The sequence below is a fragment of the Pyrus communis genome, chromosome 14 (assembly GCF_041283825.1).
Source record: "Pyrus communis isolate YQ-2024b chromosome 14, ASM4128382v1, whole genome shotgun sequence".
NCBI lineage: Eukaryota > Viridiplantae > Streptophyta > Magnoliopsida > Rosales > Rosaceae > Pyrus > Pyrus communis.
Window position 1 is genome coordinate 18,398,806 of NC_142578.1, and position 19,662 is coordinate 18,418,467.

Sequence of the window (19,662 nt, forward strand, 5' to 3'; positions counted from 1 at the left end):
AAATTATTGGAGGCTTAGAGGTCCTAATAAAAATTATTTAGTGAGTGAGCAGGTTCACCCAATGATGATTTAGAAGTATAATTAAGAAAGACTTATGGGCAGATACAGTGAAGCCACAACCAAAACGAAGGCTGTTAAGTAAAGAGATACAGTTGTACTTTAAGATCTTTGAAAAGATAAACAGATCATTTAAAAGATCGGATCGAGTTGTTTAAAGGGGGAATAAAATTAGGTCTTCGGGGGGTGGGGGATGCCAAATTACCAATTGTCAAGGAAAAGCTAAATACGCACGCCCAAAAGGGAGATAAAAGAAGCAATCACAAAAGCCTAACGATATGCCAAAGTTGGAAAATTAGTGCTAAAAAGGCTCATCAAAGAAACTAGGCCGTTGTATTTGTACAGGATCTGCGATGATGGCTTTTGAAAGTCTTCTGTTACCTTGTGATTACTACTTGCTAATCAGACAATTTAAACCTTTTTATTTATCAAATAAAGATTACAAGGAGTTCGTAATGTTGTGCTCATAAACTCGACGCTGTATTCATATCAATTCTCTCCCCTAATTTAGCTATACTTTTTGAAACTCGACTTTAATTTTACTTTGCTCACTGTAACTCAAAAGTCATCACTTTACTTTGTAAAACTCAAAACTAGACCCCTAAAATAATGTGGGACTCACCACCCAATTAGATTATGCCACATGTGCCAATGAATTTGATTATAAATTTTTACTATGCATTAACATTCAATAATCATAAAATATTAAGTTTAAAAGAAAAAACAAACATTAAGAATTGATTTTTTTTTAAGTTGTTGTGCTTGAGTTGCTGAGATGGAAGAACTTAAGAATTTGGAATTTTTTTTTTAAGAGTAAAATGATGATTTTTGAGTTTCAGGGGGCAAAATTGGATCAAAATCGAGTTCCATATGGCAAAGTGGAGCGAATTTGAAGTTCTAAGGAGTAAAGTGACGACTTTTGAGTTACAGGGGTCAAAGAAATTCAAATCGAGTTTTAGGAAGCTTAGCTATAAACAGCCTTAATTCTCCTTGTTTACACCTTTGTTTTACTCTTTACATTCTATTTGTGTTTTGTAGGTTATAACAAGCGAAGAGTGGAAAATAACTAAAAAGAAAGTATTGAAACTAAAAACGCTTTCCCATGCGATAGTTCTTTTGTTACCTGGCGTAGGCACAAGACTTGGTCATCTTAATTTACTTACGTAAAAAACTCAATACAAGACATGATTATGGTGATCAAGCATAACAAATATATGTAAAGAGTGAAGTATAATATGAAATTAATCAATAAAAAAATGACTTGGCTTTCAACCGAACCCTAAGGTACTTAGTTATTCATGATGAAATTGGATAGCAAAAACATTAACAAGAAAATAAAAGAGGAAGAAAAAAGCTCATGCACGTTTCTGAAATGTATCCGAATGAATTTTTTATTGCATGATATTTGAACTATAAATTCGTTGTCCGATTGATGAACACATGTATTGGACATGTGAAAATACTAACAGGATTTGCCTCATACTTCCTCGCGACCTCAATTGATAAATGTATGGAAGTTTTGATATCCATTATGGAAATTATAACTTTTTTCTCAGAACTGCATTTCAAGGGGTATTAACTCATTCCAATAACAAGTCATTTGAACCTTGTTAAACCTTATCTGATACAAGAATATATACACTAGTATTCTAGTTATACAATGCATGATAATAGTGTGAAGACATAAATTAACTACATTTTGTAAGAGAATGACATCATATATACTAAAACCCGTAGGGGTTGGGTACTGTGGATGACCAGTGTCCGGACGGAACTGCCCTCGCTTCTCTGTTTTCTTTCCGTTTGTGTCCCTGTTTTCCACGAGGCGCTCATCTTATTCTCTCGACTTCGAGAGTCATCTTGAGTTAGGGTTTTGTTCCTTCGTTGCTTTTCTTGATTTCGGCTTTTGCTTTTTTCGTTTTGGCTGTTCTTTCTTCCAATCCTCTGTTTCCTGTGATAACTGTGCTTTCTTTCGCGAAAAGGGTTGCTGATTTTCGTGGTTTAAGGGATTTTCTCTCTTTCACTTTCTCCGTTTTGCTGAAAAACCACCCAACCAATAAACGCTCTCGGTTTGATTCGAAGAAAAATTTTACCCATAAAGGATAGCATGTCTTGGTGAGTTCTTCGGATCTTACATCTGGGGTTTTCTTTTGTTCAAATATGGGGTTTTGTGATCGTGGTTTTCCTTTTCCTTTTTCTTTTTAAATTTTTTTTTTTTATTTGAGATTTTGTTTGGGTTCTCTTTTTTCAGATGAGTTTTGCATCCCTGTAAACCTAGATTTGTCGGCGCTATGTGGAAGGTCATGAAATTGGTTTCCAAGGTTTTTTTTCTTCCTGATCTTGCGATTGCTGATGCAAGGGTTTCAGAGTATTTCCCAATCTCTCCTTACATAGGTAACTAAATCTCACTTCTTCTCAAGTACCCAGAAGTCAAATATTTAATTTTTCACTGTACTTAATCTCTTTTAGCAACCTCCAGTTGTCCTCTGCTTTTCTCACTCTCCAGTGTTCATCAACACCATCAGGTCTCTCTCTACCTCTACCTCTCTCTTTCTCTCTCTATATCTCTGATATGTTTATACATGTCGTTGTGTATCTATATATCAGGTTGAAAAAATTGTTAATATGATTAATTTTGTTAGGGAAATTATTTGTTTTGGTGATGGATTTGTGGGTTTTAATCGTGTTTTGGATATACTAACAATTTTGTTTTGCAGTAAATTGCAATGGGTTGTCCACGGTTTGCCTGGTAAAACCAGATTTTGTGAGTCTATGATTTTTCAGGAGTTGCAGCGTTGTTAGTAAGGTTTGAGCATTTTCATCACATTAGCTATTCCGTTCATCAGTCCAATATGTTCTTATCCCTTGCACTCCGTTGTTTATGTTTGGAATTTGTGATTAGAAATTGGAGAATTAACTTCTTGATAATTGCATGTGTTTATGCCCCCTCATGATATCATGAGATCTAATGAGATTGTTTGCGATCTGGTTAAATACATAGTAATAAGGACAATAGTTCATATTTTTAAGGAAGGTTAATGGTTCTGGGTTTTTACATTTATTGTTAACTATAATTGTTATGGTTGATTATCGTTCTTTTAGTCTCACTGAGTTTCTTTGTTCAATGGTTTGGTCCATCTTATTAAGTTTCTCGCCAGAGATCTCTTCTAGCACTGCTCTTCTCTTGGACCAGGTACAACTTCTTTGACTTTCTGTTTGTTTCCGAGAAAATTTAGAGCTCGAAAGTGTGTAGAACTGTAGAAGTAAAAAAAGTCTCAATCTTTCTATTGTCCTGTACAAAAAGAAATTGAATTTTGAATTTGCGTTTTTGGCATACCCTTTACTAGAATTTTGTGATTTGGGAATTGTAGAAGTTGGTGGTGATTCAAAACCCATTAACTTGGATGAGAATTAAGAGTAATTTGAAACCAGACAGCAAGGAATTGCAAGTGGGTAATGATAATGATAATGGTGAGGATAATGATGATGACACAAATCCGCTATTTTGCATATGGTTTTGAAGATTGATTTTTTTTTTTTTTCATTTTGATTTTTCTTTTTTGTATTTTTTAGCAGATGTTGTTTTGATTTTTAATTCCTTATCATCGCTACTACAAAAAAGGTTAGTTTTGTTTTCTACATTTAAAGAGTGTTTAAAGAAAAGTTGCATGTAATTGATTTTCTGCTATAATGTTTTGAAATTCCTTATTTATATTGTTCTAGATATTCTTGGTTTGCATTTATTTTACGTGATGGTATTAGAAAAAAATAAAGCCGCAATGATGAAAAAATTTGTCTAAGTCAAAACAAGCGATAAAGAATCCTTACACCATTGAGCCATTACTGAAATAAATTTGATACCAATTTTATGTGTGCACAGCTGAATGTGAAACAGTGTAATTAAATGTGAAACAATATGTTTTCAGTACCTTGGTATATGGTACAAGATTGGGGGTAATGACACCAATAAAAACTGGGGTTGTAATAAGTAACTTTTTCTCCGTTCTTTATTGTAGTACTATAGATTCAAATTTGTCATTGTGCATTTTTTATTTTTCTGCACAGTTGGATGATTAGGTTTTGTGCAAAGTGAATCATTCGAATGCTTAGAATGTATTATATTTGTAAATTCCAGCTAATGCTGCTCTAACATGATACAAGAGACCAACACTTTCATCCATATGTAAGTTCCTCTAATAAGTGCTTTGCACAAATGCTTTACAAATTTCAGCTTTTATCTTCTGATTATTTTATGCAGGGGTTTTTATTACTTTTTCTTTGATTGGAAATTTGGTGGTTTCTTAAGATACAATGATATCAAATTAGATTTTTCTAATTTTCTGATTTTGGTGTTTTGCAGGGAGTGCTGATATACTGATATCTGGGATTTTTTATCTTTGAAATAGGTAAATGCTATTTTTAATGTTTCAGTTCTGGCATGTTTGGTTCTTTGAATTCTGTAGTTTGCTTGCTTCTTCGTTGCTTCGTGATTTTCATTTTTCAGTGTGATTAAATTCTTGAATTTTTCATATTGAACTAATGAAGTTCATTCTGAATTTCCAATTCAACATTATAACATTATAAAATTGTTTTGCAAAGAAATTGTGTGTTCTTCATGTGCATTCTTCATTGTTTGTACTTTGAATTCAAGATAATGCAGTATATTTTCAACAGTAACCAATGATATATTCTCAGATAATCGTGGCAGGATGCCCATGATGTGTTATTTAGGGGACTTTGAGTGGAATAATTTTGTGATGGTTATTATTTGAAACATTGATGTTTTTCAGTTATTTGACTACCTTTACATCTCTTTCATTTAAATACTTGATTGGGAGCTTAATCTTTCTTTTGGTATTTGTTATGTTTTCTTTTGTTGGCTGTATTTTGTATCTCATTAACAACAGTAAGCAAGTGAAAGCTATAAGTTATCTATTACCGGTATCCATTTTAAAAAATAATATGTGGTAGATGTTATTATTTGAGATTTCTTATTATTGTAGTGGTGTTGTGTTAACATTTCTTTTGCAATTTGATACTTTTCTATTTACACATTTCTTTACATGCAATTTAATCTGCATATTTGTGATTTCGTAAATTGATAAAATTGATATTTTGATTCTACAACTTTGTAATTGAATGAAAATGGTTTCAGCTCTGCGATTTGCCAGCTTTTAATCCAACAAGAAAGATGAAGGTTCGTGCCTATTGACTGTGGAGGAGTTAAAGTAGGTGAGTTCGAAAAATGTAAGAATGCAGGAATGTAAGTAAAGATTAATCTTTTTCACATGTACATCATCTTTTGTATATAGATTGTATCAATCAAATCTTTCGTATATAAAGATTTATTCAGCATTTTCTGTCATACAATCTTTTTATATCTTTGAAACAAATTTTTCACACAATTTGTGATCCCGCAGCAACGCGCGGGCAAAACTATCTAGTGTGAACTATTAGCTCAATTTGACGGATTTACCTTTGACGCCATGAGTAAACCACACACAAAACCCTAGTGGGCTAAGGACCTGCTTGCCCTATAGGTCTTGGACCTTCGGGCTCAAGTACATGTCATGGTGTCCATTCCAGGCCCATGATATCCCTACTCCTGCCACTGTGCGCTTCTCTGAGCCCAAGGAGGCAATGACTCTTCAAAGTCTCCCTTGGGAGTCCTCTGCTTTTGCAGACTCATCTACCAAAAGATCGCGCCTACCACTAGAGATTGCACCAGCAATTTGTTGAGTGAGGTATACACCATACTAGCATTACACAAATGTCTGCCTAGCATGGCATGCAATCTCACTTTCTTGGTTGCCTACGTAGAGTCTCTCCTATAAATAACCAAGTCAAATAAGGAAATCAATAATCATCATTTATCTCTCAAAACTCTCTCAAGTTCAATTTCTCTCAAACTTATTTATGACTTAAGCATTAGAGGACCTTTGGCAGACACCTCTCCCCCTTTTCTTGGTGTTTTCCAATTAGCCTAACAATCTTATTATTTTGCCAGTGTGATTTTCTTCAATCTACAAATTTTTTTACACCTTGAACTACTGTTTGAGTATTATTTCTATGTACTTCTACTTAATATCTTTGTATGAAAAAAATAACACTTACTTTGCCAAGAGTCAATTCAAAGTTATTTAGAACATAAATGATAAAACGGGTCATCTGGATATATTAGGACCTAAATTATTATGGGATTTAAATTCAGGTCCTCCACCAACAAAATAAAAACTGCATACTACTAGACTAAATTGTGCGATAATGCACTTATTATATTGTAACAGAAATGGGTGGTTTTTATTTTTTATTTTTTATTTTTTTATTTTATTTCCAGTTCTTTAATAGCCATAGTTGTCTTTCGTGAGAGGTTAACAAATAATTTCAAAATTACACCTATGATAACCTACCAAGAAATGAAAATCAATGCACGGCGAGGCCTCCCAAAAAACTTGGTAGGTCAACCCTCCCAAGAGTTGTCTTACATCAGTCCATCAGAAAAAAGGATTTTCCTAGATTTTCTCTTAACGCATGGGCTGATATGGTAGACCTTTCCTCGATCCATTTTAGCACGTAATATCCACACCTCAATTAGGTCTTTCAGTACACCATGGTTTGCACTCTTAGTAGCCAAATTAAAATGCGATTAACTTCTGCAAGTTCTTCAATCAAATAAATAAAGCTTTGAGCTTCTCATTAGTCTGTTTCTCGTTCTTTGAATTCAAAAAATAAAAATTAAAAAGTGTTTCATGCTTACTGCATTCCATTAACTTACATGTCATTGCCCGTACCTTTCACCAACGAATGAAGATGCTTTTATACTGGGACTATACTCTTTTTTGCTTTTCATGTTTGTGGAACAATGTATTGCACTAGAACACATACTGCAATTCCAAGAGATGGATGCTCGTGTTTGGATAAATCAAAGGGAAAGTAACGATCAAGATTATACAAAGGTATGTAAGAAGTTAAAAATAGTGTATATATATCTCCCAGTATACATATGTGTGTTTCTAACAACCCAAAAACCCAAGTTGCTTGAACTGGGGTTATAATTAACTTGGGAATCACTCCTTTGTAAGTGCATACATATTGGAGATTCTAAAATATATTCACCAACACATGGACTATATGATTGGTAAAAGGTCAAATTTTTGTTTTTTTAAATGCAATTCATAAGTTATATTAAACAGACTAATTGTTTTTTCACATGCATATACCAATATACAAAGGTCAAGAACACATGGTACCATCCATAAAAAAAACATATAGTACCATAATTTGGCTTAGTTGCCGTTTGGAACTACTTTTATAGAACATAATTGTGCTTGTAGTGTCACATCCCGACACAGGCCCCCACCATATCTAGGCCTGACTCTACCGCACGATATTGTTCGCTTTGGACTCCTACCACACCCTCACGGTTTTGTTTCTGGGAACTCACATGAGAACTTCCCTGTATGTCACCCATCCTTGGATTGCTCTTGTATGAACTCGCTTAACTTCGGAGTTTTGAGCCAGTGAGCTTCCAAAAGGTCTCGTGCTACGTAGAAATGAGAATATACATATAAGGCTTACAGGATCCACTCCCCTGGGCGATATGGGATGTTACAATCTACCCCCCCTTAGGGGCCCAACGTCCTTGTCGGCACACTTCCGGCTAGGGATTGGCTCTGATACCAAATTGTCAAATCCCGACTCGGGCCCCCACCACATGTCGGGCTCAACTCCACCGTAGCACGATATTGTCTGCTTTGGGCTCCTACCACACCCCCATGGTTTTGTTTTTGGGAACTCACACGAGAACTTCCCAGTGCATCACCCATCTTGGGATTGCTCTTGTGCGAACTCGCTTAACTTCGGAGTTCCGATGAACTCCGAAGCCAGTGAGCTCCCAAAAGGTCTTGTACTAGGTAGAGATGGGAATATACATATAAGACTTACATGATCCACTCCCCTGGATGATGTGGGATGTTACATGTAGTGTCACTTAGCACTACAGTTTAGTGATATTCATTCCTCTTCACTTGTAAGTTAGAGATCTTAGGTTTGATTTTCACCAAAGACAAATTTGAACCACATTATTATGTTGTAAAACAATCAAAATTATATTTTAAAGAGCTAAACTCAAAAAATTCATCTCCAAGAGATAAGTAAAAGAGTCTTTCTTAGAGTGCAACTATTCACTTGCTAAATATTAAATATTAAAAATTAATTAAATACTAGGGTGGACCCTGGAGCAAAGGAGAAAAGAAGAGAGAGAAGGTTGTTTCAGAAACTGTGAGCTTTTGTTGGAGATGAAAAATTAAAGTTAAAATATTTTTTTGACACCATTTTCTTGCTAATTTAACACAAATTTAAAGTTTTTCTTGAAGATGCGTATCTTAGAAGCACTTCTAAAATTTTCTACCAAATATATTTAAAAGAAAATCTAATTTTTTTCTTTTTTTTTTTTTCAAAAAGAAAAAAAACCATTTCCAACTTTTGAAAACAACTAAAAGAAATTCTCTTAATAAAATGAGTTACAAATCCATTGCATAAGCGGTCTTACTTTGTTAGAAACAATCTCAAACTTACATGCACTTGCAAATCTACAGATTGTGTAGTTATGGCTGATTTAAATGGGAAAAATGGTCCCAATGTCTTCTCTCAAAGATATCAAAAATCATCAAAATTCAAAATGATATGATCTACGAATTATAAAATTAAACTATAAACGATTTGAATCCTTAAATTTACGGAGTGGGTTTTACAAATAGTGTGTAAAAAATAATGATTCCCGATCTTAACCCCCACACACACACACACATATATAAAATATAATCTAAGAAATAATAGCTTTCGTGAGACACAATGTATGTAGCTAGCTTACCAAAGTTTAGTTAGATATATAAGTACGTGAGAAGTAATAATTTGTATTCTTGTCTCGTACATTTGTTAAAAAATCTTGTTGCCAGCCTATGATTGTTGGTCGTCATGTTTGAACTTTTGAACTTTAATAATGTCTAAGTTTGGAATTTACAGATCAGTTACGAAGTTTGTGGCAAGCATCCTAATCCATGCAATTAGAAAGAAAAATAATAAGAACCAAATATAAGTTATTGTGTTTAGGTGCAATTGTGAATTGGACCAAATGCACAGACCTCTGATGCTCTTTTAATTTATTTTCAAAAGCTTTGAGGTTGTTTGAAAATAATGTTTCGCAATTCGCAAGTCTACTCAAATGCGAGAAACGATGATCTTATGAAGAAGGAGACGACCACCTACATACGGGCATCGGAGACATTTAGGTGGAAGCAGCTCTGAGTGCTAGATAGGCTGCTCGTATGTGAGACACTAGAAGTCGCCCTTTAGTAGAATTATTTGGTACAAACGATATTCTACACTAATCTATACTAAAAGAATGAGAAGGGTTGAAGCAGGAACATAGTGGGTTGAAGAATAAGCACTGGAGGAGCCACGTTAAGAGCTATCATGGGCTATAGCCTAGGTAGCTTTAAGTGAAAAATTAAAATCTTACATGTACTTTTTATTGATTTTTGAATGCAGCCCACCATATATTTAGTCAATAATCCTAATTCTCTTCGTTTAACTATATAAAATTATATAATGCAGTTTTCGAACTATCTTTTTTTCTTACATCATTTTTCTCATCGCTTCTCGTACATGTACACGTTTGGATTTGTTTGAATTTTAACACGTATTTGTTTAATAACGAAAATGCTTAACTCACCTTGTGAAAATTTTCTTAAGCTAGATGATACTGTGAAAAATACAGTATCAAGTTTCTTTGTTTATAAAGATTTAAATCCATAAGCTAATCCATCTAGTGAAAAATTTCTAATTCCGCCATTAAGAATAAGACATTAAATGTCAGAACAATCCACCATATGTAAGTCTGACAGACAAGTGAAAATTGGAAGATTTTGCATGAGTGCTTAGCAGTTAGCTTGGGTTTCCAATTAAAGTTGGGCTTGGTCTTGGGATAGAATTTGGGCTAGAATTTCACAATTGGTCTCTCTTGGGTACGAACTTCCTCTTAAATATGGGATTACGCTAGGATTTCTTTGTTGGGGTTCACTTTGTTGTAAAAAACCGTAATGTTTTTCTTTTTATACCATGTGCAAAAGATTCAAACATAAAATCTCTCACTTAAAACTTAAAATATTGCCACTTAGTACTACGGTGTGGTATTCCTCTTCACTGGTAAGTGAGAGGCCTTATGTTCAATTCTTGCAAAATGTGAATATGAACTACGTTATTGCTTAACCTATTGTGAGGCTAAGCAACCCCCCTTAGTGTAGATAATATCATTTGTGAGGCTAAGCCCACCTTTCCTGCTAGTTAATGTCCTTAAAGTTGACGAAGTTACTCTTAATCCTAATGGAGTTTTTGTCAGGGTCCTTGTGGAGGTGGATTTAAGGGTCCATTTGAAAAGAGTTTTAATTATTAATGATGATGATGATGATTGCCCCTTTCTAGTAAGCTATGAGAAGCTGTTCGAAGTTTGTTTTTATTGCGAGCATAGGAGGCCTGATGGTCACATTTGTCTGGAGTATGAAGTGGATGATAGATGCTTCCTCATTGAGAGAATGTTCGAGGAAGAGCCTGCGATTTTCCTTGAAGACACAAATGTCGATGCTGATATAAGGGAAGCTTTACATGATGATGTCATGCTTTGTTTCCCTGTTGCTTTGCTACCTGAGGAGAATTTCACGGAAACGAAGGAGGTAGGGCATATAATGGTTGTTGAACCATAAGAAAATGAGGGTTGGACTACGGTGGTCCCAAAGTGGAAAAAGAAAGCTTAGAGACACTATGGTTTTGGACAAGTTGAGGGAGGGAAGTCCTACAAGGATGTTGCCTCTAAGCCGCCAAGAGATGCTGGAAAAGAAGTTGGAAAAGTTGAGAAGTATAAGTGGGTCCCGAGAGCTGACTTGGTCCAGGATTGGAGGAAGTCTCCCAGTAAGATGATCATGTGCAGGAGGTATTTTTATAGCTTGAAGTTAATTTTTTTCGAAATTCGTTTTTAGATTTAGCTTGTTGGTATATAATTGATTACCTTGGTTGGCATATCATTAGTTTAGACACTCTTTATAAGATTAAATGGATAGGTTTTTATGACTTCCAAATGAGCTTTATATTGGTTAAAAATGATTTTTCTTTATATTGCACCCTCAGTGGTTTTTTTGTGGTATTTATCATGATGTAGGTTCTGGGGTGAGTAATAGAGTTGTGAGTAACAAGGGGGAGATGGATGTGAATATGGTCTTTGCGTCAATGGCTGCTGAAGTCAGTAGGCCTTCCCTGAGGTTAAAGGTGGGTATGATGAGTCCAAGAAAGAGAATCCGAGAGGAGTTTGCGAATGAGGCTGGGACTAGTTATCTCGAAGAACTGGACTGATAAAGATTGGGTCATGGAATTGCAGAGGAGAAGGAAGGATGGATTTTAGCAGTAATTTTAATTATGTGTGTAGTTTAATGATGGTGGATCTTTTTTTTGCGTTTTGGAAACAGACTTCTTTTGACAAGGTCCCTAGGAATGTTTATGTCAAGTATTTTGATCAATTGTATGGTTGTGGTCCTGATGGTAGATCAGGTGGTATGTGCCTTCTATGGAATTCCAAGGTTGTGTCTCTAATATTATTAACGCTTCTTCTAGAAACATGCACTATTTTGTAAAAGATTGCTCTTCAAATTATGAGTTTACTGCACTTTTGTTTATTCATTCCCTCATAAGCATTTGAAGCACTCTCTTTGGGATCTAATTATGTCTCTTAACCCTATTTGTTAGCCTTGGTGTCTTATTGGAGACTTTAACAACATTGCAAGTTTGTTTGAAAAGTTTGGTGGATCCTCCAATTTCATTTTTTTGAATGCTTTTGGTGTTCCTTTTACGTGGTGTGACGGACATCAAGATAACTCTATTATGTTTGAAAGATTGGATCGGGTCATTGTGAATTCTCAAAGGTTACTGGATAAGATAGGTTCAAAGCTTCTGCTGGAACCTTTAAATTTCTTGTTCGAAAATGGAATAAGGAAGTTTGGCGACATAAAAATTAAACAACAAATACTTTTTTATCGCCTCAGTGAAAAACAAAAACGAGCTATGAAGGGGGATATCTTGATATTAAACTTTGAGAAGTGCTTAAGAGAAGAGTTGAGTAGTGTTCTAAGAACTGAAGAGGTGAGTGGGCTCAAAAGGCAAAGATTAATTGGCTAAAGCTGGGGGATAGAAACACTAGGTTTTTCTAAACGATTGCAACAATTCGCAAGAAAAGAAACGAGATCTTCAAGATTAGAGATGGTGAAGGTAACAAGTGGGCTGTTAATGAAGGGATGGAACAAATTTTTGTTCAAGGTTTTAAAAAATGTTTCTGTTGTGATGTGCCCCCCATCCTAAGTGATCTTCAAAACATTAGGGATATCATTGTTTTCTGCATCTTCGGGGGACAATGCTGCCCTGTTGAACCCCATAACTTATGAAGAGATTTGGTTAACTACTAAAAGTATTGGGGCTCTAAAGGCTCCTGGCCCTGATGGTCTAAGTGCTAGATTCTTCCATGACTGCTGGGACATTATTAAGGATTTGGTTATTAGTATGGTTAAGAAAATCTTCATTGATCATGCTTTGCTTAGTCAATGGTGAAGCACACTGTTATTTCTATCCTAAATGTGGTATCCGACAAGGTGATCCACTTTCACCCTATATTTTCATATTGAGTATGGAATCGTTAATTAGACATCTCAACAAGATGACTGAGAACTCTTCAAACCATATTGGTATTCTTTCTTCCCCTAGAGGTTTTAAAATTTCAAACCTTGTTTTTCCGGACGGACTGTCTTCTGTTTACAAAGGCCATAACTAGGGGAGCTAGAAATATTTGTTTGGTCCTTTGTTTAAGAGAAAGAGAGTCAGAGAGAGAACGGCATATGTTCAATCAATGTATGCTTATGGTCACTTAAATTTGATTGGTTCTAGGTAGATGTGGAATCGGTCCCGTTACCCTCTCAAATGGCAACTGAAATCGAGTTATATCACTATATCATTTTGGCGGGAGAAAAAGGAGAGATGTAGGTAGAGTTAATTAAGGATCATAGGTAATAATGTATGGCAAGAAATAAATGATATAGTTAGACTTTTAGAGCATCTTCAAAGGAGATATTAGATATTGACCTTCAAATTTTAATTTGATGATCTATGTGGCAGTTTGACATTATGTTAAATTTCTATCTTCAACCGACGTGTCTAGTAAATTATTTTGTATTTTAATTTACTATTTTTTCCAAATTGCTGGCCCAAAAGTTAAAAAAAAAAAATTGAAATAATTATGTGTCATCAGAATATTAGAGGCATCATTTTGACACCAACCACTAAGGCTTCAATCCACATCAGCTTTTAGCTGATCGGTTGGGATGAAATGAGATGCCATTTTTTATCATTACACGTCCACCTGGCAATTCAAAGCATCGGTTAGAGAAATTATTAGGCTCTTCTTAAAACACAACAAAAACATTTTTTAAAGAACTGCAATTCTAAACTAGCTCTTAATAAGGTATCTGAAGAAGAGAGCAATACCAACAAATGGTTCGCCTGCTTATTATTTGTTTATATTAGTTTTTCCCTTTTCCATGATTTCTAATTAATTTCGTGTGACGTTTTGTTGTTTCGTATTCTCTTATTCTATTTTATAGGGATAATACTTGGGTATACTGGTCAGTACCCATTTTACTCACCAAGTTATGTTGGCCAATGAGAATATGACATGTGCTCTTCTTAACTATTGCTATATTCATATCCAAACATCCATCTCCAGTGACCTGACCCACCCCTAACCCTCCTTTCTCCGGTGACCCCAACACTCCAACCCTGTATTCTCCGGCCATTTCACCATTCCAATTTCCAACGAACCTGTTATTGGTATAATCGGCGAAATTTGTGGTCCAATTGATGTAATGTATATGTGTTATATATATCTTACTTTTTATGTTGTAAATCAGTGTATAGAATTTTAAAATTTTGTACGGTCAGGACAAATGCTACTTGGATTCACTTTAGTTAAAAAATTCAAAATCTTTTATGATCAGTTACCTCTGTGTTTGTGGTTGATCGCTTATAATTGAACAAAAAGAAGGGGTGTGCTATCCATACACCCATTTTTACTTCTCACACACCCTTTCTTAATTTATGTCCGTTGATCTTCTTCAATTCATCCGATCTGACGGCTGAAAACTAAAAAGATGTGGGAGAAGTAAAAAAAGTTGTGTGGATATCACACCCCCAAAAAGAATTATGAAATATCAAAACAAGTGAAACAATTCACATGTATAATTGCATTAAAAATTTGTAAACCGCATGTAGTGCAAGTAAGCCAAAGAAACCCAGGAAGCATTACTTTGCAACCTTAGTATTTTCCATAACCTCACTCTAAGTATTCCAGCCATCATAAGCCTTGTTGCCACCTTAGGAGGCCCAGGTTATTCAATAGAGAACACCATACAACCACCTAATCTCTTTTTTTTTTCATGCAAAACTAATGAACTTCTAGCTTCCACACAACACTTCTCTTGATCAAGCCATTGTTTGTTTAATCATGCTAGTCTTCGAATTATTGATCTAATTGGGATAATTCTTAAGACGCACTAACTCTTTCGAGATATTTCGAGATTTGGTGTTTGGGTTAATATTTGAACATTGGACCTAGATGAAGGAAAGTCCAAGGATGCCAACTAAAAGGGGACTTGTTTGAAGCCCAGTACCAAGCCCAAGGGCAAAGTGAAGCCTTCTTAGCCAAGATACAAGCCACGTTCTTACCATTGAAGAGACAAGTGATGAAAACTAATCTACTACCAGCCAAAGAATACTTTCTAGTGGCATTACAAGTAAAAGGCTGATGACTCACTACCATTCAGATGCTTTCGGGTAAGAGCAAAGTCACAGCAGTCAGGCTAATTGGCCTATAAAAGGAGGAAGAGGCCCTAAAGATAAAGACACTTAACTAATCAAACAAACAAACATACAAACTCTGCTCTCAAGCCAGATTCAGTCATTTTAACGACAAGTTATCTCTTGCCCAGTTTAAAGCTCTGCTATTTCCCTTAGTGGCATAATTTCGATTCCCTTGTGTAAACTTGTTTACCATCCATCCTTTTTTAGCATATAAACTCCTGTTAATTCAAAGAGCAGTGATTGCAAAAGGGTCAACCTTGACAGACAAGGTGAAATCTTGCCCAACGCTTTTTGTTTGTTTTTCTAAATTTGTAGATCTATTACTTAATTCATTCTCCAGTTTGTATTCAAGTTATTTCCATCAGTTTTCCTATTTTAAGAGTTCCATTTGCATCTGGATCTGGTTAATTTAATGGATATGTTATCATTAAAATCAATTAAGATCCAAGCAAGCGGCTTAAAGGGGCATGGACTCCCTTCATTTGAACATCCAAGACTATGAACTAAAAGTCCTTGTTTACAAGGCAAGAAAAAGAACTTAATGTGGACTTAACCTATCCACGATAATCCTTTGATAACAAGAAGTTTGAGTAACTTAGGGCGCAAGTAATCGACTAAAAACACTCTTGTTCCACATCTGTTATACTAAATAGCAGTGGCACGCCTAACACTTAGTTTTGATTGTGAGTCTCAAGGCCTACACCTAAGGCCCATAAAGGCACATTTCATAACTAACTTTCTCCTCTTCTTGTAGCACATCAACAAGTAAGAGCTCGACTACACATCCAAAGTGCCAATCCCTTGGGGAGTTGTGCTAAGGTTCGAGGATCCTTCTCCAAAGAAATTTTTGCCCGAACATAGTTTTGGCATGCCTGTGGGATATTCATAGTCTTGTACGCCAAGAAAAAGAAAGAAGGAGAAAACCATCGGGTGGAACACAGAATACGGGCCACCCTAGTGTCTACCAAGATCGAGCATGATAAATCATCCAGATGATTTTCCTTCCCTGCAGGGACCAGCTATTCTAGAAAGCCCGACTTCATCCGAGAAGTCAGGAGGGAAGGTGACTAATGAAGATTTGCAAGCCACCATGGTACAAGTGCTGAAAAGTATGGAGAAGATTACTCTAGAAACCAGAGGAGAAGTAAGCAGACTCTATTCCTTAACAGGGAGTCAACAAAGAAAATTAGATCTGGAGTACTCTACTCCAAATAATGGTTATGCCAGGGAAATAATGAGGGAAGAGAGCCCTGAGAAATAACCAGTTATCCCCCTATTTCTTGTGCATGAGGAAAAGAGGGATAAAGGAAAAAATAAGGATTTGGAGCTAGTCAGCCAATATTAGAGGAGATCTTGGAAACAAAGTTGTCCGACCCCCTATTATTTTCACTAGGTAGTAGGGGGCAGAGCGGGTAAGAAAGAAAGAAGTATGGCATGCCCCAATTAATTGGAGAATCCAGTTGAAAAAGCGAGCCTGCCAAGGCAGACAAACCTTCTCCTTATAGGTCTCCACCATTGGCCAGTAAGGGAGGGGATGCCAAGTGGAGACAGCACGACCCAAAGAAGGAAACCTTCTCAGGCAATGATCGTAACTCGAAATGATGAGCCCCACATACCCCATACAACAATATAGCTAACCAGTAGCTCAGAGATGAGTTAGCTGAGTTAAGAAGGATGGTGGCCTAGAATGCTTAACCTCAGGCTCGCCCACTGTTCAGGATCACCTACCAGATGCCCGCGTTTCCCACTTTTAGTGGGGATGATGGCAGTGTATCCTCTAGAGATCACATCTTCAAGTTCTCCAACCATTGCGTGGCATTCGAAGACAATCCTAATTATAAGTTAAGATTGTTTGGGAACTCATTGGTTGGCCTAGCATCTCAATGGTATTCTCTGTTGTTCCCCTAATTCTATTGCTAACTGGGGCCAAATGAAGATGGCTTTCCATGAGCAGTTCTATAGGATGAAGCTGGAGATGTCTATCAATGATTTAGTGGAGGGGACACAATATGAACATGAGTCTACAGAAGACTTCATGATGAGGTTTAGAAGGACAAGAATGAGGTGCCAATTCCCTATCAATCGTGCCCAACTCATATCCATTGCTCACAAGGCATTGAGGCTACTTTTGAGGAAAAAAGTTTTATGATGTACAGTTCAATGAGTTACAAGAATTGGTAATTGTTACCACAAAGTGTGAAAGGTTGTTGCTTGAGGAACAGCAAGTGAAGCATTCATCGGCTTCTTATTTTTACAAAAATAAAGCTGTAATTCACCAAGTGGAGTTTGAAGGAGCTGAGCCAGAACAAAATGATGTCTATGAAAGAGAAGGTATGGACATGTGTACGGCAGAGATGACTACCCCCTTCAAACTTTTAATAATGAAAGGGTTAGTCCAACCAGTCAAGGATCAGAAAATGGTGATGAATGATGGTGGATTTGTCCTTATGAAGCCCCCTAAATACCAGAGTTATTCTTTTGATTTAACCAAGGCCTTGCAGATCTATGAAGAGTTGGAGCGGCAAGAGTGATCATGCCCGACAACACCAAAAAGATGCCTAAGCTAAAAGAGCTAAAGGGAAAGAAGTATTACCAACTGTGTCCAGTTCAAGGATTGGATACAAGACCTTATAGTGAAAGGAAAGTTGCTGTTGGAAAAAGAAGTATTGCAATATGATGATTGACATAGATCCCTTCCCAAAAGGCTCAATAAACATGATCAACTTGACTTGGACGGAAAAAGAGAAAGGGAAAGCCACTTGGGAAGTGAAAGCAGAAAGGAGGCAAGTTGACAAACCAACACAATGAACTATCAAGCTGCCCGAGAAACCCAAAGCAGCCATAGTTAAAGGACTGGTGTTGTGTAGTAAATGCTAGGGCGAATGTGAGTTAGGAGTACCAGCATCAAGAGCTATTATAGATGAAGAATTGATTAGAAGAAAGGGGAAAGAGGAACAAGAAGTCCGCAGAAGTATCATGCGAGCAGTTGAGAAATAAACTTCCAGAAATGTTTTCCAAAGGTTGGGGGAAGATTCTCAACCAAAGGGCTTATCAGAGGTATTAAAAAATTATGAAGCCTCCGAAAAGGTGGAGGATAGAGAAGCCAAAATACCAAAATGGGTGGATGTAAGGCCTCCCCAACCAAGTTACAATGATGTTAGAATGAAGGAAAGAACAAAGAGCATTATATCCCTATTCACCAAGAAAGATTCTGCCTGACTTGGGTGGAAATGGTATGTAGTAGGAAAAGATGGGAGACCTATCAAAGAAATGGGAGCCTCTATGATCAAGAGAGTTTAGAGGTAGCACAAAGCCCACATGAACTCATTAAAAGTCCCCACTGCCTCGGAAACCTCTGAAAATGTGAAGTTTGAGAAAGTACCTCATGGGGGAAGAAATCAACTTCATTGGAGAAGCAAAAATGAGGTAGAAAAAGGCAAATAGCAAGACTGAGGGGGAAGGAGATCATGTGCCACAGAGTACTCATCCTGGGAAGTACATAATCCTAAGGAGAGCTCAAGAGGACATGGTAATGATACCAACACTAAGATGGAGCCCGGAGCCAATATGTTTTGGAACTATCTCGCCTGAGAGAGGAATGCGTCCACTATTGCTGGTTGATACTCTCTGCGAAAACGTAGTGCAGACACATAACTTTGGCATAACTTGGGAAGAAAGGTTGTGTAATATCCCTCGTTTAACTAAGAGTGAAGTGTGATTATAATTGTTTTTATACAAAATTTTAGTGTGCTTAATTTTTATTAATTTGTTTAGTACCTTTTAATACTATACTTTTTATTTCTTATTTTTGTTATTATTATTGTTTTAGGGTACAAATAAGGATTATTATTATGTTTTTGGTATAACAATGAAGTAGTATTTAATACACACACACACACACACACACACACAAAAGAAAGGAAAAGAAAGTTCTTTCACGTTCTTCCTTTCTGTGCGAGGGAGACAAAGAAGCTGAGAGGAGGTGGCTCTTCCACAACTATAGAAAGAAAAAAAATCTTCTTTCTTCATACTCAAAATGGATAGAGGTTAGGAAATCTTGTGATAGGTCGACCTTTGATTGATCAAAGGAGTGTGTTATAGAGAGTTGTTCATCTCTTATTTCACCAAGGAGTGTGTTCGGCACAGGATGAACTGAGAAGAGCCACAGAGGTCTATAAGCAGGAGGTGGATGGCCTAGGACGCTAGGTTTTCATCATGGCTCTGATAAGATTGAGTAGGATTAGAGAAACTATAAAAGGGGATGCATAGAAGTGGGAAAACATTAGAAATAAAAAAGGGGGTAGAGAAATTGAGAGTTAGAGAACGTGATTGTGAAGGAAGGATTTAGAGATTTAAGGGTAAATTTCTTGTCCTTGATTATTTTGATTTTTTTTCGAATTTAATTTCCTTAAGTTGAATTGAAACTACCATGATATATTTGGAGTTCTTAGTTTTATTTAGGATTCTCTACCGTTCAATGAACCAATCTGAACTTTGAATTAGAGTTGGGTAATTCTGATTAGGTGTGTAGATCAAATTTCTTGATCAAGGGTTTGGTTCAAAAGGTCAATTTCTTATTAATTTTGAGTCATGTCATATTTGGGTGTTGTATACATGACTTCTGGACTACTTGGAAGTATTTTTGGTTTTGTATAT

The 19,662-nt window shown here is 36.1% G+C and overlaps 1 long non-coding RNA gene across 8 annotated transcripts; it reads left to right on the plus strand.

The window, feature by feature from the left end:
• The first annotated feature begins 1,774 nt into the window (after positions 1-1,774).
• LOC148691323 (uncharacterized) lies at positions 1,775-5,412 on the plus strand. 8 transcript variants are annotated; one of them, XR_015955495.1, is made up of 6 exons: positions 1,775-3,250; positions 3,429-3,528; positions 3,631-3,679; positions 4,193-4,240; positions 4,418-4,463; positions 5,213-5,412. It is a non-coding gene; the product is annotated as an uncharacterized LOC148691323 (long non-coding RNA). The 8 variants fall into 8 exon arrangements; XR_015955491.1 differs by having other exon boundaries at positions 1,775-3,528; XR_015955490.1 differs by having other exon boundaries at positions 1,775-3,528; positions 3,634-3,679.
• Positions 5,413-19,662: the final 14,250 nt, after the last annotated feature.